Consider the following 14,492-nt stretch of genomic DNA (forward strand, 5'->3'; position numbering starts at 1 on the left):
ATTAACAAAAGTATCTGTATTAGCTTCTTGTGTCAAAGCAATTGCAGAAGCAGTGGTGCTAGCAATTAATGTAATTAAAGCTGTTATGCCAGCAATAATCAAGCCCACTACCTTCCTGCTTCTCCTTAAAGCCTGACTCACTTCTACCAGTACTTGCAAGCTTTTTTCAGAATACCAAGGTTCTGTGATACTCAGGGCAATAAAACAAAAGCTGGTTGATAGACCTCCATAACTGACATGCCGAATTTCAACACACTAACACAATTAGAAACTGTACAATCAATGCAACATACATTAAATACTGTAGAAGAAACAAAAGTAATTTTAACTTGAAAAGTAAAAGAGCCTTAACACATGTACTAACACTTGTTTGATTCTGTCCCAACTTTATCTCTTGCTAACATAACAGCATAGAGAACTCCAGCTAACTTCCAAATATGTCTCTGAAAATGTCCAAAACCAGCCTTCCAAATGAAGACTGTTATTTCCAATATTGATTGATTTCTAGACCCGTAGATGATTGAGTCCAAATAACTGGTCACATTTAAGAAAAATACAAGAGTCATTATAACTTCTCTTTTTGATTCTCTGTTCCACAAGGTCTACAAAGTTGAGGCAAGGCAGCTTGTCCCATCAGGGGTATAGATAAGCAAATGTGGGTCAGGAACATATGTCCAATACAGCTTCCCAGTCACCACTGTCAGGGCACTCAGCAAGCTCACAGGTGAGCATCATTCTTTGTCCGGGCATCAGCTTGTCTCACCCATCGCTCTGGCAGCCACCATACTCCTTCAGCATCCTGCAGAATAAAACACAAACATGCCCTCTACAATCCTGGGCATGTTAGAGCTCCCGGGAGTCTGGCCTCCTCTGGGTTTTGGGGGATTGGGTGCAAAGCTGGACCCTAGGACTGTTCCCAGCACCAGCACAAACCAGAAGGCATGCAGCTACTTTAAAAAAAAAAAAAAGTTAATTCAAGTATATTTCTACCACAATAATCTTAAAAAGATCTCAGTATGTTTTGTTGAATGTTTCAGGGGAAGAGAGAGCCATATAGAACAAAAACTTCATTGCAATAGTCAGAAAATATTAATGCTAATCTATGCCTTCAATGGGATTCACTTGAGTATATTTAACACTTTCTTCCACTAATATGGAAAATCCCCCAAAGTGTGTATTGTAGATTTTTCCCTTTGTAAAGAGATGCAAATGATTATATTAGGTTATATGATTCCCTCTGAGTCTCAAAGTTCTGTTTTTCCAATATCTCAAGGTAAGTGTTCTCTGCTTTGCAGATCTACAAGCCTAAGCATCATGTATTCATTCCATTGCCTTCCTTGGTGACACGTAGGCCACCTGTGTCCTACCCCACTGCTCTTCTTGAAATTGGAAGACAGGGTCATGGCACTTTTAAGACTGGACAGCATTCAGGTACAAGTTTATGGCCTAATGCATGCTCTCCACATCTCTTAAAGGGAAACATAAATTCCTAGATGAAATTTAATTATCTTTGTGCATTAACTTTTCTTTCTCTCTTTTAACTTCTTTAAAAGAAACATGGAAAAACTCTTAACTTTTCTTGATGACTTAGGTCATATGATCTGGGCTGAACCAGACACATCTCTAGAGGATAAAAAGGCAAGGAGAGGACCCCATATAGATGTTTTTTAGTTGTCTGGCCAATTACTTATGTCTATTTGTTCTAGAGGCTTTTGTCACTGGTTATTGGTAAGAACTTTTTTAAAAACTCTTTCCCTAAATCAGATCAGTGAAAAGAATCCTATTTGACACACATAAATTTTTTTGTGTTTCAATTTTTATGTTATCTAAATAACCTCCTTGGAGTTCCTCTTCCTTGTAGGAAGATTTACATAAACAATATTTTCATTCAAAAATATTTGTTGGTTAATGATAATATTCCTCTTGTTTAATTAGAATTATTAAACAGTAAAAATGTTGAAGAAGACCCTAGATCTCAAGATCAGGAGTGGAGGAGAGAGGGGGGGAGGGAGGGAGAGAGAGAAGAGAGAGAGAGAGAGAGAGAGAGAGAGAGAGAGAGAGAGAGAGAGAGAGAGAGAGATTTTGACTTGTGGGGTAGAGATTTAAACAGATATGGACAGAGGTTAAATGGATAGGCAGTTCTAAAAACAGGGACTAGTGAGTGAAATGACCAGTTTTTTTCTTTTTTTGAGAAAGATTCTGAAGTAGTAGAAAGACTAGGCTGAGATCAGAATGTATGCAATATCCACAAGAAGAATGTCACTGTAATTGTAGAGTAGGGGAAAAAAGGAAAAATGCTCTTTCTTTTTTTTGCTAGAGCAGGATGTAGACATAAAACACCTAGAATGTTAAACATTATTTTATTTCTGGAAAGATACTCAGCTGGGGAAGGGGGTGTGCTATTCTTTGGGTATCCTAGTGCATGCACACTCCAGAATCTGCACCTGTCTTTCCCAGGTGGGAAGTCGGAGGTCCTGCTTTTGAGACCCATGTCTCATAGATATTAGGTACATGATCTCATGGAGGACTCTCACAACACCTGTAATCCCTGCTCCAGAGGATCCAGTGCTCTCTTCTGGTCTCTGTAGGCACCTGCAAACACATGTGCACATACACATGTATACACACACACACATACACACACACACACACACACACACACACACACACAGAGAGAGAGGAATAAAATATATATATATATATATATTTTTTTTTTAGATTTATGTGAAGTTTAGAAAGCTAATATGCAGAGACATACTTGTGGGATAAGCCTATAGCCACTGTTATAATAATGAGAAAGTAAGAGAAATCAGAGATGGTCTAGTCCAGCCCCTGAGGCCTTACCATGGGCTTGAAATCCATATATTTTTACATGGGCATTTAAATTACCTGGAAAACCTAAAACCTATTCCTTTCCTATCCTCTGGACCTTTCCCTGTAACTACTCTGCTATAGTTGGACATTCTCCTATCCTGTATTAAATTATTTCCCCACCTTCATGTGTCTGTGCCATCCCCACAACCTACAGCCCCATTAGTCAAAACTGGCCCAACTTTCAGTGGCTTCGAGTCCCACTGTCTCCAGGAATCTTAGCAAACTCTCACTTCCCCCTCCTCTATACTTTGGTGATTTGTCATTGGGGCACCTTTGATTGACAGATCAGTTCCTGGTCCAGCAGAACACAAGTTCCTGCAAGAGAGTGGCCACACATAAGGTACCCCTGTTTGTGCACTGCCACCACACAGATGTTGGTGCCTTGCCAAAAGTAGTATTGAATAGACGTTTGATTGAATGAACAATTTTGTACCCTGTCCCTATTGTGCTTTTGGACAAAATCCCTTGCCTCTTTCAGTCTCAAATGCCTCTGCCATGAACAGAGGATAACAGCACAGGCATACTCCCCAGGTGTGCAGGAAGAATAAACCAATGACTGAAAAAGCAATTTAAAATTGTAAAATGAGATGCTATATATAAATGTTACATAATCAAAATCATTTCCTTCTGTATTATGTTTTATTTGGCTTTATATCTGCAAATCCTTTGTGGGTTTCAGGATTTCACAGATGCAATACCATTCACATTAGTACCTAGATTCTCCTGGGTAATAAAAAATTTTGTGTATTATAGATCACAGCTACTTTTCTTTGGCACACTTACATGTAAATCTGTCATAATTTGGGGTATTCATAGTAGCTAATGATAAAATTTATTTCTAAGGGATAATACATTTTTTTCCGTCTTTGACTGGCCAGTTATTATTCTAATACTGTTGCCTCCAGGGAACTAGCTCCCATTAAGTCTAAAATCTGGGTGATAAACGTAGGGTTTTAGAAGCCTAAATCTTCTAGGAGCTTTACAATGCTAGAAGCCTTGGATTTTAAAGCTCTGTTTCCTGTGGCCTTCTCTATCTTCATTTTGATCTGAGCCACTCATTGCAATGTGATGTCCTAGGAATCAGGAAAGATATGGGTTAGGACTTTCACATGAAAGCAAAGCAGTATGAGTTTAAGATGCTATTTTCTTCCTTAATATGGTCAAGAAGTTGCCAATAGCAAAATAAATTTTCTTGTATTACCTCTAGTGCCTATAAAGAACTTTGGGCTGCCAAGTATACAGCCTACTCTTATTCCTAGAATAGTTCTTCAACTTAGGAATTCTGAGGAAGGGGAGTCCTTACATGTTAAAAGGTTAAAGTAGAACACTGTATTCAATAAGTACTTGATAAGTATTATCACTAGAGGGGCTTTCATAAGCCTGGTCCTGTGCTAGCTCTCACTCAAGCTTCATAACAAGCTAATGGGGCAAACCTCATCACCTCAATATTCCTGGACTCAGCAATTGGATTTCCAAAGAATAGGACTTCTTTGTGTAGCCTAAAATTCTTCCTGTTTTAATTCTATCTATAATAGTTAATTTTATGTGTCAATTTCACCAAGCCACAGTATAGCCTGATTAAACATTAGTTTCTGATCTATAGTGGTGTCCTGAGTAATCTGACTCAAGCTACAGTTTGTTATCTGGGATGAGGAACCTCAGTAGAGAAAATGCTTCCATCCAATTGCCTATAAGCAAGGCATTAGTAGGGCATTTTCTTGATTAATGATTGATGTAGGAGGTAGAGCCCACCTATGGATAGTGCCACCCCTAGTCAAGAGTCCTGACTTAAGAAGCAGGCTAAGCAAGCTGCAGAACAAGCCAGTGAGCAGGTCTTGACTCCAGATACCTCCCTTGACGTCCTGCCCTGATTTTCCTACATGATGGCCTAAAACTGTAAGCTGAAATAAAGTGGTTTCTAGATGAGGGTAGCATTTGAATAGGTAGACTCATTAAACTGCCCTCTCTAACATGAGCACCATCTAATCTGTGCAGGCTTGGAGGCCTAAAAAGAATTTCATTTTTGCTTCCTGCCTGCCTGCTTGAACTGGAACAGTACGCATTTCTACTTTAGATTTGGCTCTATGTCACCAGCTCACCTGATTTTTTTTTTTTAAGTCTCTAGGCAGGAGAAAAGTTAAATCACTGATTTTCTGACAGACAACAGATCTTAAGACTTCTTGGCCTCCATAACTGAGTCAATTCCCAATAGTGAGTTTCTGTGTATGCACATATAGACTCCATTGCTTCTATTGCTCGAGGGTCTCCACAGTGGAGTCAGTTTCCCATCCCATGCCCATACCCAACACGTGATCTTCCCTTTCTCAATGGCTGCCTAATCTCTGGGGGATGTTCATTTCATTTTGAGGGGTTTTTTTTGTTTGTTTGTTTGTTTGTTTGGGGTTTTTGTTTTGTTGGTTTTTTGTTTTTGTTTTTTTTTTTTTTTTTTTTTTTTTTTGAGACAGGATCTCACTATGTAGCCCCCAGCTGCTCTGGAACTCACAATGTAGACAAGGCTGGCTTCAAAATCAGAGATCCACCTGTTTCTGTCACTCTGGTGCTGGGATTAAAGGCATGTATCACTATGTCCAGCTTCATTGTGAAGTTTTAAAACCAGGAGTATGTGTTTGTTAGTTTTACACCAGGCTATCGTTTTTCAAGGTTATTAAAGTCTTCCATCAGGCTGGTTCTTAGTGGTATAAATGTTTAAGAAATTGAGCATAGTTTTTCTTCTGAGAATGTATGTTGAAATCCTAAGTTTCTGTAGCACAAAAACTGTTCTTCCCTACCCATTTCTGTTAGCACATTTTATCGTGGTTGGGCCTGTACCAATCTAACCCTCAAATGGAGAAGTTGCTTTGGCATCCATGTAGAAGAAGAGTGCATTGTTTTGTGGGTGGTGACACACTGGCTGAAGATGCTGTGCCATCAAAATCTCTTCCAAAATTCTCTCCTAGTGGATATGTCCAAACTAACAGCATACTTCAGTTTGCCAAAAACACCTCCTTGATATTTTTTAGTCTGTGAAAAAAATTAATATTTCAGACTGCTTCATCATTAGTTATCTCTCTCATCTGTGTGAAATTGGTCAGAAATATTGCTGCATTGTCATACATGGGAAACTATTAATGAAGTTAATGACTTGCTCGGGGTCTCAATGATTCCCAAGCAAAGCTGCTGTTAGAGTCTTATAGCTTCTGGCAGGATTTTAGAAATGTTTGCATTTCCATGCGAGATCTTTGGGGTGGTCTGTTAAAAAATGTGGATAATTTTCAAAGTAAATCTATGTTGCAAGAGATGGCAGGAACAGAAGAAAGGAAAACACATCTTTAGTTAGGCACATTTTCCAGCTCTAGATCTGCTTCAAGACTTTCGGTTTTAATTATGAATTGTCTCCTTCTGAAAGTGTGTGTGTGTGTGTGTGTGTGTGTGTGTGTGAGAGAGAGAGAGAGAGAGAGAGAGAGAGAGAGAGAGAGAGAGAGAGAGAGAGAGAGGCCATTTTATATGTGCCAACTTTGTGCAGTAGGTCCTCTGCTTCCTCTTTTCTGAGAATCAAACTCATGTTACCAGGCTGTACAGCAGCCTAGGACTTTTACCTGATGAACTCTCTCACCAGTCCCTGCAATACATGTTTTAGTTTGCTTTTCTCTTGCAGTAATAAATACTATGGTGTAGCAGTGGTGACACATACCTTTAGTTCCAGCACTCAGGCGGTAGATCTCAGAGTTTGTGTCCAGCCTGGTCTACAGAGTGAGTTCCAGGACAACCAGGGCTACACAGAGAAACCCTGTCTCAAAACAAAAAAAAGCAAGCAAGCAAGCAAGCAAGCAAGCAAGCAAGCAAGTAAAAGAGCTATGACCTAAAGCAACCTGGGGAGGAAAGAATTTATTTGGCTGACATGTCTTAAGTCAGAGTCCATTGAGTAGAGGTCAGAGAGGACCTGAAGCAGTGACCACAGGTGGACACTGCCTACTGATTTGGTTCTCATGGTTTGTTTAGTTTGTGTTCTTATACACCCCAGGACCACTTTTCAAGGCCTGGCACTGCCCATAGTGGTCTGAGACCATCCACACCAATTTTCAATCGAGATATTGCCACAGGCCAATCTGATGAAAGCGGTTTCTCAATTAAGGTCCCCTCTTCTTGGATGACTCTAGCTTGTGTTGAAAAAAAAAAAAAAAAAAAAAAAAAAAAAACCCTATCCAACACAGTATGTATTCTCTTTAACATCTTTTTAAATGTGTGGCAATTAAAGAAGGATGGTAAAAGGCCTTTCCCCTTATTTCCATTTATAGGACAAGAATCTAAATAGATAAAAATTGCATATGTAGGAAATTGTCCAGAGCGCACTGTTTCTCCATTTCAACCTCACACTCTTCGCCACAGCAGTCAGTACTGCTATAGATGCAAAGCATTTGCAGTGCATAGTAACCATTGTCATGGGGTCCCCCTTGAGCAGCTAAACACAGTATGACAATTCTGCCAGCTGTTTTACAGCCAAGGAAGAAAGGGTAAACAGAGGTTAAGTGACTGCCAGAAGCACTCGCCATGACAGCTGTTCAGATCGGAACTCAACGACTCTTACCAGTCACAGCCTATTGAAAGGCTCTAAAGTATAGCTTGTCAGAAAGGGATGGTGGTCCCTAAAAACAAATTTGCCTTCATCCACAAAGGAGAAATCCTGCATCATGGTTCTGATTCTTCCCATTCTTTTTAAATTTTTTTTTTTTTTAGAATTTTATACATGAGGACTTTATACGTCATTTCCACTCCTCTGCCAGCTTCTGTGCCCTCCCCAGTGCCTATCTTAGTAATTGTGTGTGTGTGTGTGTGTGTGTGTGTGTGTGTGTGTGTGTGTGTGTCCTATTGAGTCCATTTAGTGTTGCTCAGATGTGTATATATGTTTATGGCTGACTGCTTAGGCTTGGATAACCTATAAAGACGCTTAGGCTTGGATAACCTATAAAGAGGCTTATCCCCGAAGAAGAATGACCCTCCTTCTCCCAGCAGCCACTAATTGCCTGTGATTCTCCATCTAAGGGTAGGGCCTTATGAGAGTCTTCCCTCCACATTTGTATGTCAACATTTGTATTGTTATTGTTCAGGTCATGTTTAGACAGCCATATTGTTGAGATTTTATGGGTATAGTACAGAAGTCACAATCTCACAGTAGACATTTTGGTCCTCTGACTCCTCCAACTTTTCTTCCCCCTCTTTTACAATGTTACCCAAACCTTCAGTGTGGGATTTGTGGATGTATCAGTTGAGATTGAACATCCACTGGTCAGTGTTTTCTGCATTTTGACCAGTTGTGGATGCTTGTAATAGTCTTGCCCACTAACAAAAGTTCTGATTATGGCTGTGGGTATAAGGATAATTATTTAGAAAACAGTTAGAAATTGTATTAGTTTGGGAAAGCATAGTCAGTTCCTTTTAGGGTCAATGACAGTCAGCAGCCACAGGTAGTTGGATAGGTTTACAGTACCAGACATGAACTCCCTCCTAATGAGTGGGCTTTATGTCTAATTAGTTTCTATTAGATAGGCTATGGTTCTTGGAAGCATTTTTACCCTAAGGGCTATATCTCTACCTCCATCTTTATCTCTGTATCTCTTTATGTAAAACTCTTTCTCTATTTCTATCCGGGTCTGTCATCAACAAGTTAGAACATGTAGCATTTGTGTTTCTGAGTCTGGGTTACCTCAATCAGTAGAAGATTTTCTCTATCCATTTATCCATTGACCTGCAAAGTCTATATTTTTGTTTATATCTGAATAGAATTTCATTGTATGTAGGCATCATTATCATTATCCATTCATCAGTTGAAGGACATTTAGGTTGTTTTCATTTCCTGGCCATTGTGACTAGAGAGTCATTGAATATGGAAGAAGCAGTTATCTCTGGAGTATAATATCAAGTCCTTTACATTTCTAAAGAAAAAAGTTGTGGAAGACATGAAAGATGGAAAGCCATCCCGTGTTCATAGTTTGGCAGAAGCAATATTGTAAAAAACAACCATCTTACCAAAAGCAATCTACAGACTCAATGCAATCCCAGCCAAAATCCCCACAATGTTCTTCTCAGAAATAGAAAATTTCCTAAAATTCATATGAAAACCTGAGACCCCAGATAGCCAGAGCAATTTTGAAAAAAAGGGAACAATGCTGGAGGGATGACAAGCAATATTACAGGGCCATGGTGATAAAAAACGGCATGTTACTCTGCACAAGGACAGACAGGCAGACCAATGGAATGAAATACAAGACCCAAACACAAGTGCACACAACTACTGCCATCGGATGTTTGATAAAGATGTCAAAAATGCACACTGGAAAAAAGGCAGCATCCTCAACAAATGATGCAGGGGAAACTGGATGTCCACATAGAGAAGAAGACATTAGACTTGTATCTGTTACCCTGCCTGTATAAAAATCAACTACAAATGAATCAAAGATGTCAACAGGAAACATGAAAGGCTGAAACTTCTAGAAGAAAACACAGGACCCTGCAAGATACAGGTATAAGAAAGGACTTTCAAAATAGGACATCATTTCCTTAGGAACTAAGACCAACAACAGATGAAACAGACATAGAACGAGACAGTTCTGTACAACACAAGAAACAATCCAGTGAGGAGGAAGCCTACAAACTGGGAGCGAACCCTTGCAGCTAATTATCTAATACAATATTATTCTGTATTTATATTATAATTATAATTAATATATAATTATAATTATATATTATATATAATATTATAATTATATATTATAATATATAATTAATATTATAGTATTACTATTCAGAATATGTAAAGAACTAAAAAAAAAAAATCAAGAAACCAACAACCCAACTTAAAAATGGGTTTTAGATCCAGGGTTCTCAAAATAGGAAATATAAATGGCTGAGAAATCTCTTTTAAAGTGTTTAATATCCTTAGCAATTAGAAAAATGAAAACTAAAACTACTTTGAGATTTCATCTCACCCCAGTCAGAACAGTAAAAACCAACAAAGCAAGTGATAACAAGTGCTGGGCAGGATGTGGGGAAGGTTGAACCCTCATTCACTGATAGTAAGATTGCAAACATCTTAAAATCAGTGTGAAGAATTCTCAAAACACTAAAAGAAAGTCTAACATCCAACCTGGCTATACCATGTTTTTCAGCCTTAAGCCATTCCACAAACTTCTCACCCCTTTAGTGGAAGAAATGTTATGAAGTAGGCTGGAAGTAAACAAATGACTTTCACCCCCAGGCCTTGGGGGTTTCTTTCTGTTTCCTATAGAGTTAGCCTAAATTCCTGATACAGGAAGACATCTTGTTTCCACTCATAGAATATCAGAATAACTCAAACTCAATAGATTATTATGGGAGCTAGCAACTAAAGGAATGTTCTGTCTTGTGTCCAAGTGATAGGCTCTTGTGAGACTGCATACAATAAAAATAAAATAAAAATACAATTCAATGAAAATAAAAGATGGTGTGGAACCAACTGGTTGTCCGGTGTTAAATGGTAAATGGTCAGTCCAAAAAAAAAAACCACACACACACACAACAGCAACAACAAAAAACAAGTAACAAATAGTCAACAGATTATATTTAGGAATATCTATGTATTTATGCATGTGATAACAATTAATGAAAAAAGAGACCATGAATTTAAAAGAGAATGGGGAGCAGTATAACAGGAAGGTTTAAAGGGAGGAAGGAAAAAGAAGAAATGTTGTATAAATTTTAATCTCAAAATGAAAAATGTTTTTAACTTTAAAAAGATGGTGTGGGAATGTGAAAATAGTATAAACAGGCTGTCTTCCTTGCCATCTGTGCTGGCTAGTTTTTAATGTCAATTTGACACAAACTAGGGCCATTTAAGAAGAAATCTTAATCGAGAAGATACCTAGATAGGATCAACTATGGGCAAGTCTGGGAGGTATTTTCTTAGTGATTCACATAGGAGGGCTCAGCCCATTGTGGGCGGTGCCACCAATGGGCCTGTGATCTTGGATGGTTTAAGAAAACAAGCTGAGCAAGCCATGAGCAAAGCAAGCCAGTAAACAGCATTCCTGTGTAGCTCCGGCATCAGTGCCTGCCTCCGTGATCCTGCCTTGAGTTCCAGCTCTGACTTTGTGGATGAGGAACTATCAACTGTAGGATGAAATAAACCTTTTCCTCCCCAAGTTGCTTTGATTTTTTTTTTTAAGTCACAGTAATAAAAAAACAAAGACATCACTCATTTTTAAAGAGAAACTGAAATGTACAATTAATCTAAGAACTGTGGATGGATATATCTATAGAAGAGAGACACGGAAAAATAAACATGAAATGTATCTATTTCTTATTTCCTAAAGAAATTTATTTCTCTGTCAGCAACTAATGTAAATGAGACTTTAGGTGGAATCATCCATCAGTCAGTGATTGGCTCCAATACCAAGGTGATTTAAACTTTTTCTAGTGCTCTTAAGCAAACCATACATCACAATGCTTCACTGGCTCTACTAAAATGATTTTTAATTTTTTTTAATATTATAATCATTTGTGTGTGTGTGTGTGTGTGTGTGTGTGTGTGTGTGTGTTGTGTGTCTGCCTGTCTGCACATGCATACACATGGCAGCATGCTAGTGCCATGTCACACATGTGGAGCTAAGAAGTCAATTTGAGGGGAGTCAGTTCTAGTCCCCTAAATGGGGCCCAGTGATAGAACTCAGGTATCCAGGCCTAGTAGCAAAATACTCTTTACGGTCTGAGCCATCCTACCAGCCAAAAGATGGTTTTAAAATAACAATTAGCACCTGTGAAAAGCCCTCACAGGGTGTGATCATGATGAGCACTGATAGCCAACTTCTCTAGTTACATCATAGGTGTGAATGGAAAAAGTCCAAAGAAATACATTTCTCCCATGGGAGCTTCCTGATTATCCAAAGATGATGTTTCATGACAGCCTTTAGTGAAGGGGCTTCCAGAGGGTCATGTAAGCAAACAGAGGAACATGGGCTTAAGGGAAGATTGAGGTTCTCCTGTTTACTGGATCCAAGACTCAAGTGTTGGAGGGTTGGTTGGCAGCTTGTGGCACCATCGGGAGGTTGTGAACCCATTAGGAAGCAGGGCCCACTCAAAGGACACTGGAGCATTTCCATCCATCTCCCTTCTCTGCCCAACCCCCTATTCTTCGTCACCACTGAAGTGTGTGGTGTTGCTCTACCTAGGGCTTCCACCTTGAGGCACCATGCTGCCACAGGCCCAAAGAGACCATGAACTCTTACTGTAAGCCAAAATAAACCTTTCCTCCTTATACAACACACTTCCTTGGGTATTTTTGTCACAGTGAGGGAATCTGACAGACACACTGCTAGAATCGGGGAGTAGTCTTCGGGACCTTCTTTTCTGATATCTCCAGACCTGTCCTCACCCCAATCCCACTCCATCCCAACATGAACACAGATTCATAGATTCTCTCCACCTTATCTACCTCTAAATTTTTGTAGGCAAAGGCTGTTCCCCTTAGTCACTCCACAGCTGCCAGTGACTGCTGGGATTGAATCTTTCTTATCTGTACCAGTCTTTTGGTTCAGTAAGCAAGAAAGAACTTAATGTGCAGGTTTGACATTACTAATTTTTTTTTACAGCTTGTTAAGGGCTATCCCGTTTTTTCCCCCTTCAAACAACCTGCCTATGGACCCCCTTTCCACAGAGTTAAACCAAACCCATGCCAGAGCTCCCCTAAGAGTCGCAGCTTTCTCTGCTACTGGTGCTGTTTCATTCCTTGCCAGATGAAAGCTGGCCTTTTACCTTCCTTCTCCCGGGTGACCTCATCAGAACCTTCTCATGAGACAAGAGTTATAAAAGGAGGAAGTTGTGGAAGCCAGATGGCCATTGAAATTACACCTGCGGCTCTCTCACACATGAACAGTCACCTGGCCTAAAAGGCTACATAGTTTAGAGTTTCTCAGAACTGAGAGAATGAGCTGAAGTGCTTGCGTTGGAGGCAAGAGTATGGACGTGGGGGACACGTGAGTGGAAGTTTGTTCCGTTTCCTATACTGTTGTGCATTCCTATTAACACGAGTTCAGGTCTAAGCACAGATTGGATCTACCTACCCCAAGATGACAGGCTAAGACATGCTCATTTCTAAGCTTAGACAGCAATACTCAAATATCTGCTTTCGACTCTCCGTTCCTTTCAACCCCGTATGTGCGTGTGTGTGTGTGTGTGTGTGTGTGTGTGTGTGTGTGTGTGTGTGTCTGTGCGTGTGGTCTTAAAACCTGGCTAAAAAGACCATTGTGGCAAGACTGTAGCTGTGAAAAGCTGATAGTGACCGAAAGGCTCCCGGTGCACTAACTACCATGAGCTACTTCATGCCTTCATCCTAATCAAGGTTTTCCAAAGGGGGAGAGGAGAATGCAGAGTCGGATCTGGCTTGCTCTGCAGTTTTCCGTCCAAGAAGACGGACGGTTCTGGCTTCTCGATAGTCCTGGAGGATCAAGCAGACAGCAGCAGAACCCATTGTGGAGGATGAGAAGTGTCTGGGGAGCCTTTGGGGCATGAGAAGAACCAGGCTTTTGCTGAGGGTCCCTAGGGGATGTGGATGGAAGAGTCTTGCTTAGTACTTTCCTGGAGGTTGGCTGAGCCAGAGTTCTTGTTTCGGAGACAATCGCCAGATCGAGCTTAGAACCGTTTCCAGTGTAGTTGGAGCTGTGAGACTCAGCCTGTGTGAGTACTCCCATGGCTGGGGCGCCTTTGGAGCCAAGTTCCTTGCCTCCTATTGGTGTCAGGTATGAGGGCTGTTCTCCGCAGCGTGCCCACTCGCGACGATTCTGGGAACTCCTACCGTCTGTCAGCAAGAGCCTTCCCCGGCCGCAGCCTCGTTCCCGGGGCGTTCGGGTCCCACTGCATCAAACCATGCAGGAGCCGCCAGACGACGCCGCCACAGCCGCCACCACTACACCACCACCACCACCACCACCACCACCACCACCACCACCACCACCACCACTGCACTTCACAACTGCCAACTTGCGGGCAGCTAGAGTGTCTCCGGGCCAACGCTCAGCCGCAAGCGATTGGACATTGTGTGAGGGGCGGGACCACGCTCTAAGCACCTCCCACGGCCTCCAAGGATCCTGGTTGCCCTGACGATTGGCTATGGCCTCCGCCAGTCAAACGGTAGTAGACGCCCCGCCTTACGGGGGCTGGCCCGAGGCTGGTTCCGCCCCAGGGCTCCGCCCCCTTCGGAGCCAAGTCAGCGCAGCGCGGTGTTCCGCCTCATTCGCTGAGCGGGTCCGTGGATTGTCAGAGCGCTCTGGGCGACTGCTGAGCCAGGCGACCGCGGAGCTTGCGACGATCCCCGTCAGGTGCCCGGTAGAGCTAATGCGCCCAGGTCTCGCGGGGCAAGAGCAGCCAGCGGTTCCGGGCAACTTGGGACTGAGGATCTGCAGCAGGGGCGTGGATTTGGCGTCTGGACTGGGCCAGGAGGGTGAGTAGCCGCGCCGTGAAAGCGGCTCCTCTGCTCCGTGTTGCCAGCGAGCCGAAGACCGTGTCGGTGCTGGTGGGTGGGAGCGTGGCGACTATGGGAGGGCAAGGCAAGGAAGGGGACACTTACTCTGGGTCAGCGTCCTGGCTCCCGA

General features: G+C 41.5%; 1 protein-coding gene across 7 annotated transcripts in view; it reads left to right on the top strand.

Moving 5' to 3' along the window:
- The first annotated feature begins 14,075 nt into the window (after nt 1-14,075).
- The window catches only part of Marchf3 (membrane associated ring-CH-type finger 3), a 172,621-nt gene continuing 172,204 nt past the window's right edge, over nt 14,076-14,492 (top strand). For 5 of the 7 annotated variants that reach the window (XM_076912631.1, XM_076912634.1, XM_076912633.1 and 2 more), the window contains exon 1: nt 14,077-14,341. The gene's annotated coding sequence lies outside the window, so the exon portion shown is untranslated. Of the gene's footprint in view, nt 14,342-14,492 lie in introns of all 7 variants that reach the window. The other 2 variants (XM_076912630.1, XM_034517775.2) reach the window with 2 other exon arrangements.

Source organism: Arvicanthis niloticus, chromosome 14 (assembly GCF_011762505.2).
Source record: "Arvicanthis niloticus isolate mArvNil1 chromosome 14, mArvNil1.pat.X, whole genome shotgun sequence".
Lineage (NCBI taxonomy): Eukaryota > Metazoa > Chordata > Mammalia > Rodentia > Muridae > Arvicanthis > Arvicanthis niloticus.